The sequence below is a fragment of the Asparagus officinalis genome, chromosome 9 (genome assembly GCF_001876935.1).
Source record: "Asparagus officinalis chromosome 9, Aspof.V1, whole genome shotgun sequence".
Taxonomy (NCBI): domain Eukaryota; kingdom Viridiplantae; phylum Streptophyta; class Magnoliopsida; order Asparagales; family Asparagaceae; genus Asparagus; species Asparagus officinalis.
The window spans coordinates 65,252,797-65,258,796 of NC_033802.1; the positions used below are offsets into that span (position 1 = coordinate 65,252,797).

Genomic DNA, 6,000 nt, shown 5'->3' on the forward strand with positions numbered 1-6,000 from the left:
GAGAGGTTCCTTGCATCTTCATTGGTTATGGAGAAGATGAGTTCGGCTACAAACTATATGATCCAGAAAAGAGATTTATTATCAAACATGAAGATGTGATTTTTCAGGAGGATCATACTATTATAGTTATCGGGAGAGCAGAGCAGTCAGAGAGTGTTGCTAGTGAGATTCCATATATGACACTCGTTTCGTCTCCAATACAGTTACATCCTACAGATATAGAGCAGGTGCATGATGATGATGTTGATGATGATGGTCAGATACCAGAGCAGGGAGACGGTGATCAGGATCACGAGCAGGAGGCTCCTCAACAGGGGGAGCATCGCCAGCAGTAGGAGTTTGCAGAGCCACAACTTAGGAGATCAGCTAGAGAGCATTGACCATCCTCGAGATATCCTCTTTCGGAGTATTATTTGCTGTCAGAAGAGGGGGAGCCAGAAAGCTTTCAGAAGGCACATACTCATAAAGACAAGGACAGATGGTTCCAGGCTATGAAGAAAGAGATGAAGCCACTTGAGAAGAACGATACTTATGAGTTGTAATGACCGTAAAAGTTGATACTAGTTAAAATAATTTTTTGGTATTTTTAAATATTTAATTATTATTTTTAGAAGAGTATTTGTATTTTTCTCGGCCTTCTAGAATTTTCTATGATTTAAAAGTCCAAATTTTATATTTATTTAAATGATTTTAATATTTATAAATTTATTTTGTGCGGTAAGAATTTCTGAAATTAATCTGTTGTATTATCGGTATGATTACGTATTATTCTAAATAATACGTTGTATTATTATTACTATTACGTACTATTTCGTGTATTATGTTGAATTATTAATTATGTATTATTTGTGTGAATTATTGTATTATTTTACGTACTATTTCGTGTATTATGTTGAATTATTAATTATGTATTATTTGTGTGAATTATTGTATTATTTTAACTATTTCGTATCAACTGTTGTATTAGCACAACAGGTACGTTTTTATCTGTAGATAATTATTTCATAATTAGCTTAGTTTTTAAGTAGCTGTAATTATTTATTTTAATTATTTTCGTTTAATATTATACCAAACCCTATCTAATTCTTCTTCTAATCTAAAAGAGAAAAGATGTGTCAAAACTTTTGCATGCCTAATTCACCCCTTTAATCTTGCTTAATTATAATTTTATCCTCCGTTTCAATCTAATTATTCTTACTTTGCCCTTTCCCCTGCCGCGCTAACCCAAGCGCCCCACCCCCTTCCCTCTTCATCTCCAATTCTTCCTTTTTCAATCTAATTTTATCCTATTTAACCGTTCTCTCCTCTGCCGCTCCACCCATCTGCCCCCCTCTGCCTCTTCCGCTTCGTCGCTAAAGCAGGTTGCTCGATTTGATGTTTTCTAGCGTTTCTTTTTTGGTGGATTCAGTTTTACTTATTTTGTTTACCCTTTTTGGTATTCGATACATTTTAGATTAGTCTTCCCCAATTATTAACTAGAAAAGTGTGATTCTTTTTTTTTTTTTTTGTTAATGAGAATGATGCTGGTATATATGATCCTTGTATTGTTGGAATTTTTTGATATTTCCCCTGTGAAAGTATGAATTCTGGATATTTGGAATCCTACCCCTCATTTGATTAACCAAAAAGGAAAAACAAAAAAAATGTTTTTTCCCCGTTTCTTGTGTGATTTTTTTTAAGATAGTATGGGGAGTTTTAGATTTGTGTCTGCCTTCTGAAAGTTATTTTCGTGTATTTTCATTCTTTCCTGATTTAGATTTAGAAGTATTCTGAAAATTTTTAGGAATACATGAAGCATTATGAACTCAAAAATGTGAACGTAACAGTGTTACCGAGTTTTTGGCTTTCAGGGGATGATCGTGTAGCGACATGTGGGCTGCGCTATGGTGCAGGTACCTTTTTCCTTGTAAAATTCAGACTTTCGTTCCGGTTCAGCTGAAGGATATGTGGTCTTTGTTTCATTGCAATATATTTTTTTTCTATTCATGTCTATTATTTCTAAATAAATGTCATCTCTATGCTGTGATTATGAGCTTATAACTTTTTTTTCTATTCATGTCTATTATTTCTAAATAAATGTCATCTCTATGCTGTGATTATGAGCTTATAACTGATTGCTAATGGTTCAAGGATGGACATTTTGGGTGAGAAATGTCATCTTTATGCTGTGATTATGAGCTTATAACTGATTGCCCAGTAGACCATCCTTGCCAGGAGATACTCTTTGTGCAGCGGTCTCAGCCTCTACTTGGGTGGAGCCGAGCCTCTTGGAAGGTGTACTGTTGCATTTGCTTTAGCCTGGTCATCCCCTAAAGTTAAATTTTAGAAGGGATGCATTTATCACAGGTAATATTGCAGACAGTATAAGAGATCTCTGGTCTCCCACTTCTACACGTTCCTTCTCTCTTAACATGTCTATTAGGGAGCATGCATGATGCCTCCAGGTCTTGCTTTGATTCAAGAATTATCTTACTGAAGGGGAAATTTAACTTGATGTGACCAGTCAGTATGTTGATTCTGCTTGGATTGTCTGTGAGTCTCTTGGAGATGTGGTCTCTTATCTTTTGCACCTAATGTTTTATTTTTGAAGATTGCGTTCCTTCCCTAATTAAACAAATTTCAGGCTTACAATTGCAAACACCTGTACAGGGTTTTTGGTTATAATGGTTAAAATATTTGTTGTGATTCAAGGGTCTTGGTAATGTCTATCAAGTTAGTAAATTGTTAGAAGTCATCATTCTTTACTTTCTAGGAAAAAATTTCTAAAATTTCTCTTTTATCCCTATCAGGAGATATACGAGATTCTTTGGAACTTCTGATCTTTGGAACTTCTGAGAGATCAGCTGTTGAATTGGTGCATGATGCATTGACAAGTATGAGCAATACTTACTGCTGTAAATTTTCTTTAAGTTCTTGCGGAAATAATGTATCTTTATAGAGTTACACTTGCAACCTCACGGTTTGATACTATTCTGAATGATCTCTCAGAGTATAAGTGCTGGGAAGAAGAGATTGAGAAATGGCAAAATCCTATTCTCATGGATGAAAAGCTTCCAGAATGGTAAGTTGTTTATTTATTTGTTTTGTTTTTATGTTTTGGATTTTTTCAGAAATCATGTAAAAGTCTGTTCTGTACAGTGTATTGTTCTTTTATGGCTATTGTCCCACCATTATTCATGTGTTTGCATCATCATCATAGTATTTGGAATTAGTTCAGTACAATTATAATTAGTAGAATAATTTTGTAGCATGTCTTGTATAATGCACTTACCTTAGAACATTGTTTTACACTATTCCAACACGGAGCAGTGTTAGACGATCATATCTTCTGAAGCTCATTTGTGACATCCATATTACATTATGAGGCTGTTAAGTCTTGCATTGTCTTCTGAGAAATGTTTATTATTATTTGGCAGTTCTATAAATTAGGTCTTTTTAAAGATGCATTTCCAATAAACACGTGACATCCCCAAGTTCAAATATGGGTATGGGAGCGTATTCTGCTTCCTTTTTGAATTGATTTAGAGAGCCAAAACTTCTTTGTGGTTACCAGGTTATTGTTGGGAGACAGGCCTATATGCCTGTGGTCCAGGTAAAGATAAGAGATGACATTGATTTACGATCTACTTTGAAAGGTTAAACTCTTTCCAAATAAAACGAAGACAAGTGTCAAATAAAAGGCAGGTAAAAAGTTCTTCTTTAGTAGACATTCTTACTGTTCCTCTACACCTTAACAATGCATTAGTAAGAAAAGCTTAAAGTATGCTTATTATCTCTTTATCTGTAAAAAATTTCAAACCTGCAATCTGTCCAATCTGAGCCTGACAAACCAAAGCCTAAATTATGTTTATCATATTATGTTGCTAACACTTATAAGTCATAGTTTATTAACACAGATCTTAGTTTCCTGAACTTTTGAATAGCCAATCACTTTTTTATATTTCCTTTGAACTTAGTTTACCTATTGAACTGTAAGAGGTAGTACAGAAGTTATGTTAGCATTGACTAATGACAATATTTTTGTGTCAACTCATATATAACTCTAACTAATACCTGCATGATTGACACATAGTTAGTGGCCAGGTAGAGTTCTGAATAACACTGTTCTTTTAGTGTTAGACTTTGATACTGATGCAAATTTCTTTTAATGATTTCAGGTACAAGTTTACTGTTTTTAATGAGCTCTACTTTTTAGTTGCTGGAGGAACAGTCTAGACAGGTATTATTTATTGAAGCATGTATGCATTTTAAGCTTAGCTTCGTATTGGCTCCCCCTATAGTCTATATTCCCCCCTGTTCTTGAAAGATCTTCCTTAACATTTCATGTTTGTTTTACTACAGTACCACCTGATGAGGTGCATGCTTTGTTGGTTTTTGATGGTACTTTACTGTGGTTTTTTAGCTATATATTCATAGGCATTTCATGTTGCTTCTTGCTTTAGGGAAATCCATGGAATTTTGACATCTTGGTTGTTCTTAGTGCATCCTGGCCTTGTTTATGAGTTTTATGTAAACTTTACCCATGCTATTTTTTATAATACTTGCTTGATGCGTTCCCTCCATATTTTTAATGATCAATTGTTGTGGTTCTTACCTAATGCAGATGGTGAAGCTCCTGCTTTTGACGAGAGCCTAAAAGTTTCTAAAAAAAGAGACAAATCTATGAAGGTTTTAAAGCCTAAATCCACGAAACATAGCAAGGCAGCTTTGGTTGAGCACACTGCCACTGTTTCTGTGACGCACAATGAAGACGCAAATGTTTCTTTTGGTTCATTGGAAGGAGCTGCGGGACACGAACTATCAGACTGTGAGAAGGAAAGTGGTCCTGAAATTGTACATGGTGGATCTCATCCAAACGCCCAGCTTGATGCTGAAAATGTTGGGAGGTTCTTGTACTTAGAAGGAGTAGAGTATATCATGTGGTGTACTTATGATGTACACTCCTATGCATCTTTTGCTCTTCTTGATCTCATCCCAAAAATTGAGCTAAGCATCCAGCGTGATTTTGCTAGGGCTGTCTTAGTCGAGGATACAAGGAAAGTAAAGTTCTTGGCAGATGGTAATTGGGGGATCCGTAAAGTTAGAGGTGTTGTTCCTCATGATCTAGGAATTATTGATCCTTGGCATGAAATGAATGTGTATAGTATACATGACACGAGTAAATGGAAGGATCTCAACCCAAAGTTTGTGCTTCAGGTGTATAGGGATTTTGCGGCAACTGGTGACATGGCTTTTGGGAGGGAAGTCTAGCCAGCAGTTTGTGCTGCCGTTGACTACATGGAACAGTTTGATCGCGACGAAGATGGTCTTATTGAGAATGATGGCTTTCCAGATCAAACCTATGATGCTTGGACAGTGCATGACATCAGTGCCTATTGTGGATGCTTGTGGCTTGCTTCGCTGCAAGCTACAGCGGCAATGGCTCGTCATCCTGGAGATCATGCCTTTGCAGAGAAATGCACTATTAAGTTTATGCAAGCTAAGCAGGTGATAGAATCCAAACTATGGAATGGTTCATACTTCAATTATGACAGTGGGACAAGTAGCAACAGTCGCTCTATTCAGGCAGATCAACTGGCAGGGCAATGGTATGCTGCTTCTTCGGGGTTATCAATGTTAAGGTTTTTTGTCAATTGCTCTATTGGAGTAGTAAACTTGACGACATCATAAATTTTGCAATTTCATAGAATTAATTAATTTCTTTATTTATTTATTTTTGGTTTATGCAGTATAAAACATTTAGTTGGCTCATCTTCGTGTTGTTCATTTCATATGTGCACACTTTCCCTTAGTAATAAACTCGCTTCTAATATAGATGCAAGGGCACTAGCAAACTAGGAACGAGAACATGTCTAGGTATTGCAGTAAGGCTGAGCAACTCAGGAGCCGGTTTAAGTTATTTGATATGGAGCATATTCCAAGGGTATGAAAAATTTCTTTGTTTGCACTCGGAGCATATTACTTGTATTTCTTTGATTTACACTAACTCGAAATTTTTTC

The 6,000-nt window shown here is 35.8% G+C and overlaps 1 pseudogene; it reads left to right on the forward strand.

The window, feature by feature from the left end:
- Positions 1,059 to 5,705, forward strand: LOC109824129 (annotated as a pseudogene).